Raw genomic sequence first — 13,366 nt, forward strand, 5'->3', positions numbered from 1 at the left:
CACGTGGCATTGGTTATATATATACCTAACTCTTCGGAAGTTCAAATCAAAAAGGATCTTGAGTAGAGGAAGTGAAACTGAGTCACTGATAGTGATTGTTTTTTTTTCTAAGAGTACACAGTAGGTCTCCAGGAAGACATTTTATCAACGATCAGCTGTAATCGAAAAAGTGGTTCAACACCTGCCAGTCAAATCAGACAGCCATTTAAATCCCTCCTAGCTTTTAGGTCCCACCCTCAAACCTTCCCCTACTTGGGGGAGGGGAGAGAGGCCTGCTCCCTCCACGCTGCCAGCCAGTGGAAGACCCCCAGTCCTCTGCCTCGGGGGTCTGGTACCAAGATCACTAATCGGCCTGCTACTATTCAGTCATTTATCAGACACACCTTAAGTAGTGACTTACAGTGACAGGACAGAGACAGGTCGTTAAGGAGCAGGTAGGGGTTAGACAGGACAGAGACAGGTCGTTAAGGAGCAGGTAGGGGTTAGACAGGACAGAGACAGGTCGTTAAGGAGCAGGTAAGGGTTAGACAGTACAGAGACAGGTCATTAAGGAGCAGGTAGGGGTTAGACCAGGGGGGCCCAAATTCTTCCCAGTGGAGGGCCAAAATGTAATCGTGGGGAGGCCCGTGGGCCAAAATTTAAAATTGTCAGTATATTTAGTCAAATATGTGGGAGGCGGCTGAACAGGATAGGAGCTCAACAGCGCCACCCTACCATCAATGTATTACAATGTTATTCTAGGGTCAGGAATGGAAGTGCACCAATAAATAATATTCAATGAGAGCGAGCGCAGATTCGGAGCGCTGATGGCGGAAAACAATAATATATACAGTGGGTAAGGCGCGGGCCAAATAAAATCGGTCGCGGGCCAAACTTGGCCCGCGGGCCCCAAATTGGGCAGCCCTGGGTTAGACAGTACAGAGACAGGTCATTAAGGAGCAGGTAGGGGTTAGACAGTACAGAGACAGGTCATTAAGGAGCAGGTAGGGGTTAGACAGTACAGAGACAGGTCATTAAGGAGCAGGTAGGGGTTAGACAGTACAGAGACAGGTCATTAAGGAGCAGGTAGGGGTTAGACAGTACAGGGACAGGTCATTAAGGAGAAGGTAGGGGTTAGACAGTACAGAGACAGGTCATTAAGGAGCAGGTAGGGGTTAGACAGTACAGGGACAGGTCATTAAGGAGAAGGTAGGGGTTAGACAGTACAGAGACAGGTCGTTAAGGAGCAGGTAGGGTTAGTGAATCTTGCTGTAGGATTCCTATTGGTAGTCTGTGGACATTGGGGATCGAACCCAGTACTTTAAACACTGCAATATATTGCCCCTAACTTTAACCATTTTAACTTGAGAGAATAACAAAACAAACCATCTGTATTTTAATGTCTTCCTGTATGCTTGCTCCGTGTACTAGCAGCTCGTCGCCACTAGAGGGCAGAGTCCGTGCGGGAAAAGACAAGTTAGTGGAGACGATAAACATTTTATTTTTGCAACCTTGCCTTAAAAGGAGGTTGCCCTTTTCTCCTGAAGCATTACCTTATATTAACTAAAATGTGAAAAGGTGAAGCATAATTAGCTTTGAATAATACACATTAAAAAACGCGTCTATTTAAAACCAACTGTAAGCAAAGTATAAAAGCAAGTGAGAGTCTGACTGCCAGCCCAGGGGTAAGCCCTCTGGGTCCGAGCCCCAGCGTCCAAGTGAGGCGATTAGAAGGGAATTAAAGTAGTTTAAGTAAACAACCGAGTTCTACAACAATAACCAAAAGACGAAACTCATTTAATTCCACACTTTCCCCCTCTAATGTATTTCTTTATTCCTAGCGGCGGGGACACAATGGGCTGAGCACGCCTCGCGTCCTGTGACAGATGAGGGAAAAACATCAAAAAATCCCACAGCAATTAACCAATCAGCGTCCGGCAGGACGGCGTGACAGAGTGCACACATCAGCGCACGACAGCGCCGCATCCGTTATGCTTTCAGCGGGCCGAGATCTAAATTAGAGAACCAATTAACTCTGCTAATAGCCCTTTCCCGTTTCATCTGCAAGACAATGGGTCTGAAGAGGAAGCTCTCACAATATCCTCTTTCTGCGCGAGCCTCCTTGTTTCCCCTTCAATTAGCCCGGCGCTTTCTGTGATTAAGTACCTATAATTATTTTTCAATTAAGGCTTTGATCTGCCGTGTGCATGTGTACACTTTCCCCGGCGCGCCTGGAAGAATGAGCGGGAAGCGGTGAATTTGTTCGCCAGTGTTTGCGGCGGGAGGGACTCCGGTCTCGGGGCTCCGCCGGGACATCCGTCTCCCCTCCTCCGCGGGAACCGGACGGAAGCAGCTGAAACTCAGAACTACAGACTTGTTGTGTTTGTATTTCCTTTGTCGACAAGTTTACCGTTTCTCAGCTTCCTCCCCGGCGAGATGACAGCGGCGGTAGCCATGACGACAGGCAGCTTCAGTTTAAAAAGACTGCGTGTGTGGTGTGTGTCTGTGTGTCTGTGTGTGTGTGTGTGTGTGTGTGTGTGTGTGTGTGTGTGTGTGTGTGTGTGTGTGTGTGTGTGTCATATGTTGACCACCTGCTGTGAACTCAGTACTTCTTACACACAACATGTTAGAACAAGAAACCAGTAGAGAGACATTAACATTGACAGCAATACAGTACATAGACACAACCATAGACTACAACACAAAACAGTACACTACAACACAATACCTTGCTTTACAACACTGTACAGTACAATACAATACAGTAAAATACAGTACAAAACAGTACAATACAACACAATACAGTACAGTACAATATAGTCCAATACAACACAGTACAATAAAGTACAACACAATACAGTGTGGTGCAGTGCTCAGCTCCCAACTCGTGGAGATAAGTCCAGTGTCTCTGCTGAGCCGACCCACAGCTCAGCAGAGGGAGCAGAGAGGAGGTTAATGATGTGAACAACCACTGCCAGGACTTCAGCTCCACAACACAGAGCAGGCTAGAAACCGGCATCATAACAGTGGGGCAGTATCTGGTGGAGAGTGGTGAAAATACAGGAAGCTTTTTATGAAGGACGAATGTTGGGCAGTGTAGGTATTGGTGTAGTATGTCCAAAGATATTGTGAATGCTTTCGAAAACTCAATATTGCAGTTGATCAACGTGAAAAACTGCCTTCATCATTCATATTCAAGCTATCAAAACCATCATTGTCACCTACCGGAGGTGTTTAGTTTAATTAATTTCATAATCTTGACTCTTCTGTGTATGTATGTTTCTAAGCACTGATTGATTTGGGACCCATCAGTTATTATCAACATTGTTGTTCCAAACTTTGACTGTGCTAGCTAGCTATCACTCAACTGTGGTATCTAAATAGCATTCCACTGTGCTAGCCAGCTAGCTGTCAGCTGTACTTACTAGCTAACTATCCGTCACTCCACAGTGCTAGCTCGCTATCATTGGACGGAGAGACAGTAATTAACGGCTGTACTGTAATTAAAAGACTAGGGGCCTCTTAGGGGCCTGAGGCTGCTAATGAGTTGTGACATTCTGGAGGTTCCGCCCACACCTCCAATCTCCACCAACCAGGCGGATCAAGATGGATGGATCCGACTCTCTCATTGGCCCGGATGTATCGGAGCCCCTCATTGGCCGGGACGCCCGATCCAGCGAAAAATAATAAATAATGAAACGAGAGCTTCATGGAATAAATAAAATAATAAAAGAAATGGATCGGGGGGAGAGTGTGCGTTTGTGTGTGTAAAGATGTAATGTGTGTGTGTGTGAGCGAGTGTGCACGTGTGTGAAACATTTAGTGTGACCTGGCGGGCCGGCCATCCATCAGAGCAGCGCCTCATTATTCTAACTAGCCACTTCCTTTCTGCGCCGCCGAGACGCCATCAGCTGCAATCTGCATGCCAATTATGGGCCAGACCCCCTGATACCAGCATGGAAAATGATCTGTCAGCCCAGAGAAAGGGGGGGGGGGGGGGAGAAGGGGGAGAAGCGAGAAGCCTTGTGCACGATACACCTCCCCTCTCCTCTCCTCCTCTGCCCCTCCTCTCCTCTTCCCCTCCTCTCCACTCCTTCTTCCCCTCACTCCTTCTCCCCCCCCCCCTCCCTCCACTCCTCCCCCTCCTCCCCTCCACACCTCCTCTTCCTCCCCTCTCCTCCTCCTCCTCCGTCCCCCTCTCCCCTCCCTCCCCCCTCTCTCGCTCCCCCCCTCCTCCCCCTCTCCCCCTATTCGTAGTGACAGGGCTTCCTAGGAAATTAATCTATGGAAGCAGAAGAAAAAATTTATAAATGTAGCTATTCTCCGGCGTGGGACGGAGGGTGGGGGTCCGGAGGGCAGGGGGGTGGAGCTGCTGATAATTGCCAGGGAGGGGTTGGGGTGGGGGGGTAGGACGAAGGGGTGCAGAGGGGTGCTGGGTAACAAAGACACGCTGGCTGAATGTTAGACTGAGGGCAAGAGGGCCGATCGCGCCGTTACGCCTGCCAGGTATTCACCTCTTCCTCCTGCTCCTCTCTGCCCTCCTCCTCCTCCTCCTCCTCATGCTTTCATTCGCCTCCACGCCGATCAACGGTGAAGTGGCGAGGAGCATCGACCAGCTGATCTCCTGAGCACCGAGCTCTTATTTAACACCACCGCCCGGGTCCCCAACCCCGCTGGATGAGCCCGGAACATCCTGCGCTGGGACGTCCATTTCACGCTCGTTTAGGGTTCCTTGTTTAAGGTTCCTCGTTAAAGGTTTCCAGTGGTGGCAGAACTGCGGGTGATAGAGCCGTCGGGGTACGTCGAGGCCCGGCTCCGTCCGCCTCGACGTACCCCGTGAGACGGGCGGACAAAAGGGTGTCACGGTGGAGACACGAACGCACGGCAGAGTGACACTCCGTCGACGGGCTGTGAAACAAACAGCGCCGATGTTCCTCCTCTTCGTGATGCAACACTTCAGTGGGAAATGACAACACCGAGGAAAACAAACCATAAACCATAAACCATAAAAACACCCCCTCCTCTTCCTCCTCCTCCTCTTCCTCTTCCCGGAGAAGAAAGAGCTCAGAAGGATGTGAACAGTGGCTTTCACGCACAAGAGAGGCGAAGAATTGCCTTTCCCTCTGTCTGCCTTTGTGCGGCGTGTGTGTGTGTGTGTGCTTTGATTAAAGACACAAGATTCTTTAAGCACATTAGGGCCATTTTTTCCAATTGTCTCCCAGCCTCTGCCGTATCCTCCCTCACAGAAGATGGAGACGGCAGCACAAAGCCCTGCTGGCCCTCTTACCTCTCCTCTATCACTCTGAGCAGGCCCACAGGAGCGCTGCGAGGCGGAGGACCAGAGAATTATGATCTCCTGGAGGGGAAGAGGAGCAGAGCAGGGCAGAGGAGGCGACAGCCCGGTGTCTTATCGGCGAGGAGGCAGAGGAGCACACAAAGAGCAGACCATGTAGTCTCCCACCGCCTCCTTCATCCTCCCTTGTTTCAGTGTTCCAGGACACCCAGGGCAACATGTATGCACTACAACACATCCCAGAGGAACAATGCACAAACCCGGGTTTGAACCCTCTTGTGTTACGTTGTGGGTTAGGGGCGCTGCCTCTGTACCCGCTGTTCAAACCCGCACTGAGCCGGTGGAGAATCAACAGCGCATTAAACATTCGATATGCAATTATCCCCATCCGGCAGTCCGACAGCAGGACACGGTGAACAAGACTCCACTTTGAATATCACGCTGCAACGCAGCGAGCCGGGCGGTACGAGGCGCCTAGCGCTGGCTGGTCAGCCGGTCGCCCAGCCCTCCAGTAATAATTAAGAATCCTGTCGCGCAGTCGTCAGGACTCAATTACACCTCTCGCTGGCTGGGTCGCACCGTGTGACTGGGAGCGATGTGGAGACACTGGAGTTGTCATCGGAGAGGAGGAAAGGGAGGGAATGAGTGAAGGGGAGATTATTGTGGAGCCGGGATTTCGAACGGGGTTGGAAAGCCCGTGTCAGGAGGTGAGCACTGAACGCGGGTGACCGAGCGCTCCCAGAAAACATGAAACTATTATTTCCGATTAACAGAACGGAGACTTTGGTGGCGCGTTAATTGGAAGCTTTGGCTCACACTACTTTTCCAATTACTTTCATGCTAGCCGGCGGTTAATGCCGTCACAATGGACAGTAAGAAGACGTCTCTCAGGCCGAGTGTTCTGCATGCGATGCGAGTGATGGCGTCTCTTCGTGGAGAACTATGCGGTCTGTAATGCATTGGGGTGACATGACAAGGGGACATTGGTATAGAGACACACTCAACAATATCCGAAGGAAACGCTTTTAAAGGACCGAATTAAAGTAGGATCCCCAGAATGGAGCCTTGTGGGACGCCTTTTGGAAATGCACATATTCAATAACCCAATACTGTCCGTCAGAATGTTACTCATTGAACTTATCTTCAAGACTTCTTTCTAATTAACTAAAGAAACGATGAGTACAGTCGTTGTTTCCATGACCGTACTGTGAGCTTGGTGGATTAGCATTTAGCTTAAAATTGCTGATCGGTCATTCGAACAATTTAGACGAATAACAAGAGGATTGTTGATTCTGGGGAGGGACCTTCATCTGGAAGTGTTTCTACACGTCTATGATGGGGGGAAGACGGCGGTGAGAATTAGTAGATTCCACACTTCCTTTTAAACAGAACTGACTGCTCCTACAGAACATTCGCTGGGAGAACGTTTCCTTTCGCTGTGCTAATGCACACTTTCTAAACCGACAATACAGCCGGTGTGTCCCTCACCCTGGGTGGATGCTCTCCAGACCTCGGCCCAGGTACCTATTGTACCCTCAGCATAATCCCTTTTTCAAGTTCCACTGGATTACAGTTGTAGATATACTGCTGTGCAAAGTGTACTGAAGTACAATCGCAGCACAAAGGAGCAGTAATAAAGATGATCACATGTGCCCTGAGTGCGGCGCGCTCCCTTGACCACTTCAAAGAAAGACGCATTGATTTCATAGCTTTTTCTTCTGCGGCTTTAATTCATTTCTGTTCGGTTCGCGTTTTTGGGAGAATATATGATTTTGTTCAACATTCGAGAAACCGGCGTGCATACAGCCGTGTATATTCACACCTTTGAGCAGCGGGTTGAATCTTCAGGGTTTTTTTTGTGTCAGAAAAGTGTTAACTAATAAAAGAGTAGTTCGGTACAGAGAGAGCGTTTTCTTCTCGCTTAGGCACTCAACCTTGTCTAAAGGCAGGCTGGGTAATGTCCCCGACACAAGCGATCTGCTGTTGATCTCCGAAGTGCGGAGGGTACTTTGAAGAGACATAATACCCATCTTAAAAGCTGTTCAAATCGACTGACCTTAAGACTTCACAGAGCGGCCGGCAGAATGCAGAAAAAGCTCTTTCACTGACCCCATTTTTAATTTGGTTTTATGACTATTGAAAACTAAACTTCTTAATTACTACCTCAACATAAGCCCACACTGACACACTAATCTCTTTCATGTACGTATTATACGTTCGATTCCGAGGCGTCTGATTGGCCGGGAGCAAAGGAACCTCAGGTGATTTTATAATTGCTTCCGGCACCTTCTTTCTGAAGCCTCTCTTTCGCTCTCGCTCCCTCTCTCTCTCTCTCTCTCGCTCTCTCTCTCTCTCTCTCTCTCGCTCTCTCTCTCTCTCTCTCTCTCTCTCTCTCTCTCCCTCTCTCTCCCCTTCAGAGCGATGGAGAGGGAAGGGAATTCCTAGACGCAGTTAAAAGATTATAGCACCAAGAGAACATTGAGGAGCGAGAGAGAGAGAGGGAGAGAGAGAGAGAGAAGGGGGGGGAGAAAGAACATTGAGGAGCAGGAAGAGAGAGAGAGAGAGAGAGAGAAAGAGAGAGAGAGAACATTGAGGAGCAGGAAGAGAGAGAGAGAGAGAGAGAGAGAGAGAGAGAAAGAGAGAGAGAGAGAGAGAGAGAGAGAGAGAGAGGGAAAGAGAGAGAGAGAGAGAGAACATTGAGGAGCAGAAAGAGAGAGAGGGAGCCGGAGGGAGTTTTGAATCGCTCCCTCAGCACCATGAAGATCCGGCCCAAACCAGATTTTATCACTGTGTGAATTAAAGTGTGATTTCGGCGGACTCAGCATGACAACTCCAGTCGCTGGGTTATTGGACGAGTTCCCTGCCTGGACAGGCCGATGAACGTATGCAAATGTGTTAGAAACTCTCTGCCCGCAAACGGCATCTTGACACTGATTTGTGTTTGATTTATTTAATTTCTTTCCCTTTTTTCTTTCCATTTGACCAATTCTCATATTCAAGCCTCGTATTGGGCTCAGGCCACGGTCTCTGTGGAATCCTGTCGCAGAGGAGAGAGAGAGAAAAAAATAAATTAAAATCCATCAGCTAATGTGTCGCTCGGTAATGAAATAAGAATCTGACGCGCGGCCATTGAAATGCAAAAGAGGTGTCCTGGTGTTACCCAGGCCATTTATCATAAAGCGAGGCCTTCTACTTAATAAACATGAGCTACAGTGAATTATTACAGGGCGCGCCGCTATAACAAACTTCTCAAAGTGTGCAGACAAAGGGGTCGAGTATATTATTTTCCTTTATGTCACTTGGACGGATGGTCTAAATGGGTTTCCTCAAGTTGGGAAATTTCACACTTTCTTCTGGCGTGTTTTATATTTTGTCCTCTTTCGCACAATGCAGTCCTTTACTCAAGCCTCTGTTGAGGGGGGGGAGGAGGAGGGGAGAGAGGGGGAGAGGGGGAGAGGGGGGAGAGGGGGAGAGGGGGAGAGGGGAGGAAAAGGGGGAGAAGGGGGAGAGGGGGAGAGCGAAGGGGGGGCAGAGGGAGAAAGGAGAGGGGGGAGAGGTAGGAGAGGGGGAGATGGGGAGTAGGAGAGGGGGGAGAGAGGATGGAGAGGGAGGGGGAGAGGAAGGAGAGGTAGCAGGGGGAGGAGAGGGGGATGAGGAGAGTGAAGAGAGGGGGTGGAAGGCGAGAGAGAGGAGTGGGAGGAGAGGAGCAGAGGGGGAGAGGAGGAGAGGGGGGAGAGGGAGGGAGGGGGGAGAGGAGGAGAGGGGGGAGAGGAGGAGAGGGGGGAGAGGGAGGGAGGGGGGAGAGGAGGAGAGGGGGGAGAGGGAGGGAGGGGGGAGAGGAGGAGAAGGGGGGGGTGTCAGTCGGTGGTTGAGGAGGCGCTCCAGACCTTTAATTCATCTCTGCCAGGCGCCCGTCTCCTGGTTTCTTCTCCGCGTTCCCAAAGCTATCTTCTGCTTTTTGAACCGCAGTGTTTTTGAGAAAGTTCCCTGTTCCCAACAACAACAGCGTCAACAACTCCTTGCGGCCCCGTGGAGGGAGGTTTTGTGACTTGGATAATGATTCATTATGACGGGGTAATCTTGTGATTGCACCCGGTTAAAAGGAAATAAGTGCTCGCTTGAGGAGCGGCGTGATTGATACGTGGGCCCGCAGCGTTCGAGGAGTCGTCATCAAATAATTCTCCTACGGGCGCAGCACACGGCGGGCTGTGATGGATACACAGAGCAGCGCTAACCAGGGCAGTCTGAGGATGACTGATGAAACACTGTGTAAGGTCTATCACGACACACATCGTGTTTACCTTGCTCCGCCCAACACAGGCTATCACGCGCTAACACACGCTAACACACACGGTGCTAACACACACTAACACACGTTAACATGAGCTAAAACACACTAACACGCGATAACACGTACTAACACTTTCTAACACAAGCTAACACTCGCTAACACATGCTAACACATGCTAAAACACGCTATCACATGCTAACACACGCTAACACACGTTAACACACCTATCTTTCCAACTTATCAACCCAACTGTGTTCAGGTGACTTTGCGATGCTACATCCAACGTTGATTCCGTAGCACGAAAAGCCAAACCTTGCGGCGGTCGGAACAGCGACAAACGGCAGTTTCTGCGGCGTCATCGCCCTAAACGTTTGAAGAGGGCTAATCTCCAATCAAAGAGGAGGAGGAGGAGGCGGAACTCCCAGCCGCCCGTCAAACGGCCTGGGGTCGTGCTAATGTGTTCTCACCTCGGCGCCGGCGGGCTCCACGCAGACTGACGGCTGTCACGGCGACGGTGATGTATGCGTCCAGTCACTACGCATAATTGATACAACACGTCTGCGCGCGGCCCGCCATAATGCCATTATCATATCGCCAAATGTGTTTAGTTCTCCTCTGAGACTCTCCGGCGAATCAGCGTGTCCCGACGCAGGCCGGGGCCAAAGATTAATGATAAACATGACAGCGACAAATTAAACTCGACGGAAGTTTGCATGTTAAAGAAAAACACACACACACACACACACAGGGTGGATATCCCGGAGCTCAATGCAGGAGGATATTTGCATGGTAATCTGTTTGCTACTCTGGAGCTACTCTGGGAAACAGCAGAGTTTACTGTTTTATCACACAGGGTGCTGTGCGCTTTAATGTCGTGTTTTAGGGCCGTTTTGTACCTTTTGCTTCAGCCTTGTGTTAGGACATAAATTGTACATTTTAAAACTGTTCATCTGTCTACTTTATCCTCTTAATCTGAATTTTCTCCTTGTTTATTCTGTAAACCTTATCTTAATTTCAGATAAGGTACAAATAAAAAGCAATAGATTGATATCAGACACTAGGTCATCAGCCAGCGCTAGAGTGTAACCGGTGCTAGGCCATGAGCTAGTGCTTGTTCATTAGCTAGCATGAGGCCAGTAGCAAGTGCTAGCCCATTATCCAACACTATGCCAGTATCGAGTGCTAGGTCATTAGCAAGCGCTAGGTCAGTAGCCAGCACTACGCAAGTAGGTTGGCTGCTGACCTAGCACTCTCAACACTCTGTTTACCGAGTCTGGAGCTACATTCTCCTAGCGTCATACCTCCTGACCCGGTGTCTCTCTACTCCTACTTTGAAGTACCGGGTACGACGTACTTCCGCCACCTCTCCATGGAAACCACGAACCCGGGGTGACGTTCCGGTGGAAACCGCCAAAGGGCTGGCGGACAAAATGGAAGCCGTTCGTCGCTCCCCGGCGGAACCTTCTAAACTTCCACGGTGATATCCCTTTGTGCGTCTAGAAAGGGGCTTTTGAAATGCATTAGCGATACACCCTCTCTGAAGAAAGCCCGAGCAGGGATTTGAACTACAGCAAAGAGAGGAGAAAATGGAGCAGGGAAATGGGAACACTGCAATCCTTTTTTTAAAGATCCTCCGAGCCGCCTTCACATCTCCCCTTTATTGTGCGCTGACAACTTGATACCGCAAAGTTAGATATAAATATATAAATGTGTGTGGATATATCCCCTCCTCTCTCAAAACGCTTCCCTTTCTCAGAGCCGTGGCTAATTTGTTTTTAGGTTCCATAAAACAGTCTTTTCTTATTCGCGAGCGCTGGCTATGCGTGGCGTAAAATCCCCCCCATAATATATGGTTAAAAGCACATTACTCTGTGGCATACAGCGGTAAGAGTTAAGAACACAGTTAATATTCACAGCTGGAGAAAGAAGAGGAGAGAAGGGAGAAGAAAAGAAAGAGGGGATTGAGCCGGCGAATAAAACACCCCCCCCACCCACGCACGGCGCACTCCCCTCTCCCCGGAACACTCGAACAATCACCGCTCACAATCCTATCCTTAAACCACGGGAGCGACATAAAAGAGTTTCAGAATATAGGGATAAGCCCTTTCAGCTAGTCTAAGTCTTAAGGCAGCCTCGCTCGCAGCCCTAGCGGTGCTGTTGCCACTCTAAATAGATATTACAATGATTCAGGAACAATGCGCTGGCAGATTCCCCCAGACACCAAAATACACATACGTGTCTGCGCGGTGAAAGGGAGGCAAACATTAGCAGCGAGCGACAATACCAGGCCCTCGACGGAGCAGGGGAGAGCGAGATTAATGTCTCGGGGGGAGAAAGGAGAAGATTGCTCTCTGGGTGTTGTTGTTGAGATGCTTTGGGAGTCTTAGACCCCCCCCCCCCCACCCACCCTTCCCATCCGCAGTACAATGCCTGGGTGCTGATCCAACCGGCTGACACAGGGTCAACTCCCCAACCCCAGAAGACAAAGGGACAAGCCCTATCACTTGGAGGCACTGGGAGGAAGGGTCCATGATACTAATGCACCCAGACTCAGTAGTAGGGAGTGTACTGGCCAGCCTCTAGTGTTGTGGAGTATGATCAGGAGTCGTGACCCCGTGTTCTGATACTGTGATTCCTGCATCGCAGGGGTCTGTGAGTTCACAAGTATTCAAACTATCTAATCTCAATACACATTAAGAAACAAAAAGTGTGATCCAATGTACCGTTCCATACTGCGGTACAGCACAGGATTACAACACGAAGAGACAAGCTTATGGTGTTATGTTTCACCAAGCCAGGGCCATTTAACTTAAGATCTATTAATTAGTATTATATCATTAATCCCAGACAGAATGTTGTTATTTACCTCTTGCAGTGTAGTTGGTCGTCTTGTAACCGATAGGTTGCTAGTTCGCTCCCCAGCTCCTCCTAGCTGAGTGTTGATGTGTCTCTGAGCGAGACACTTAACCCTGACTGCTCCTGACGAGCTGGCTGTCGCCCTGCATGGTCGACTCTGCTGCCGGTGTGTCAATGTGTGTATTAACCGATGTAAGTCGCTTTGGATAAAAGCGTCTGCTAAATGCGCTAATAATAATAATCAGTATATGACTTGTGTTGTTCTGTTTACCTGTATAATTCAGTAACATTTTTGTTGTGTATGACTATTATGACTTAAAATATACCAGTATGACCTATAGACTACCAGTATAGACCACCAGTATAATCTACAGACTAGCAGTAAAGACGACCAGTACGACCTCCCAGCATTACCTACCAGAATAGACTACCAGCATAACCTTTAGACTACCAGTATAGCCTACCAGTACGACCATTGTAGCCCAGTAGGACCAGTGCAGCCCACCAGTAGGACCAGTGCAGCCCACCAGTAGGCCTGCTGGTATCTTGGAGCTCTGTATCTGGTGTTAAGATGCTCTCCTCATTTGGAGGAGGTGAGGATAAGCAGCTGCATGTTTCTCTGGCTCCACTTAAGCTGTGCCGAGGGCCCGGGGCTCCGGAGCAACAGCGACCCTTGTGTCTCCTCCACCAATCCAAGATTAGCCTGTCTTCTCTGCTCCTAATCCAGCCGCACAGACCCTGCATCCCCACTCCCTAACTCCTCTCCACAATTACACAACCCCTAATCCCCAGCCTCCGCTGCTGCTGCAGCACCGCTTTAGGACGGGGAGATCAGGGGTGAGTCCTCCTCCTCCTCCTCCTCCTCCTCCTCCAACAACACCAACTCCTCCTCTTCGTTGTCCTCCTCCTCTTCCTCCTTCTCCTCTTCCTCCTCCACCACCTCCTCG

The sequence above is a fragment of the Pollachius pollachius genome, assembly GCF_949987615.1.
Source record: "Pollachius pollachius genome assembly, chromosome: 7".
In the NCBI taxonomy this organism is placed as follows: Eukaryota; Metazoa; Chordata; class Actinopteri; order Gadiformes; family Gadidae; genus Pollachius; species Pollachius pollachius.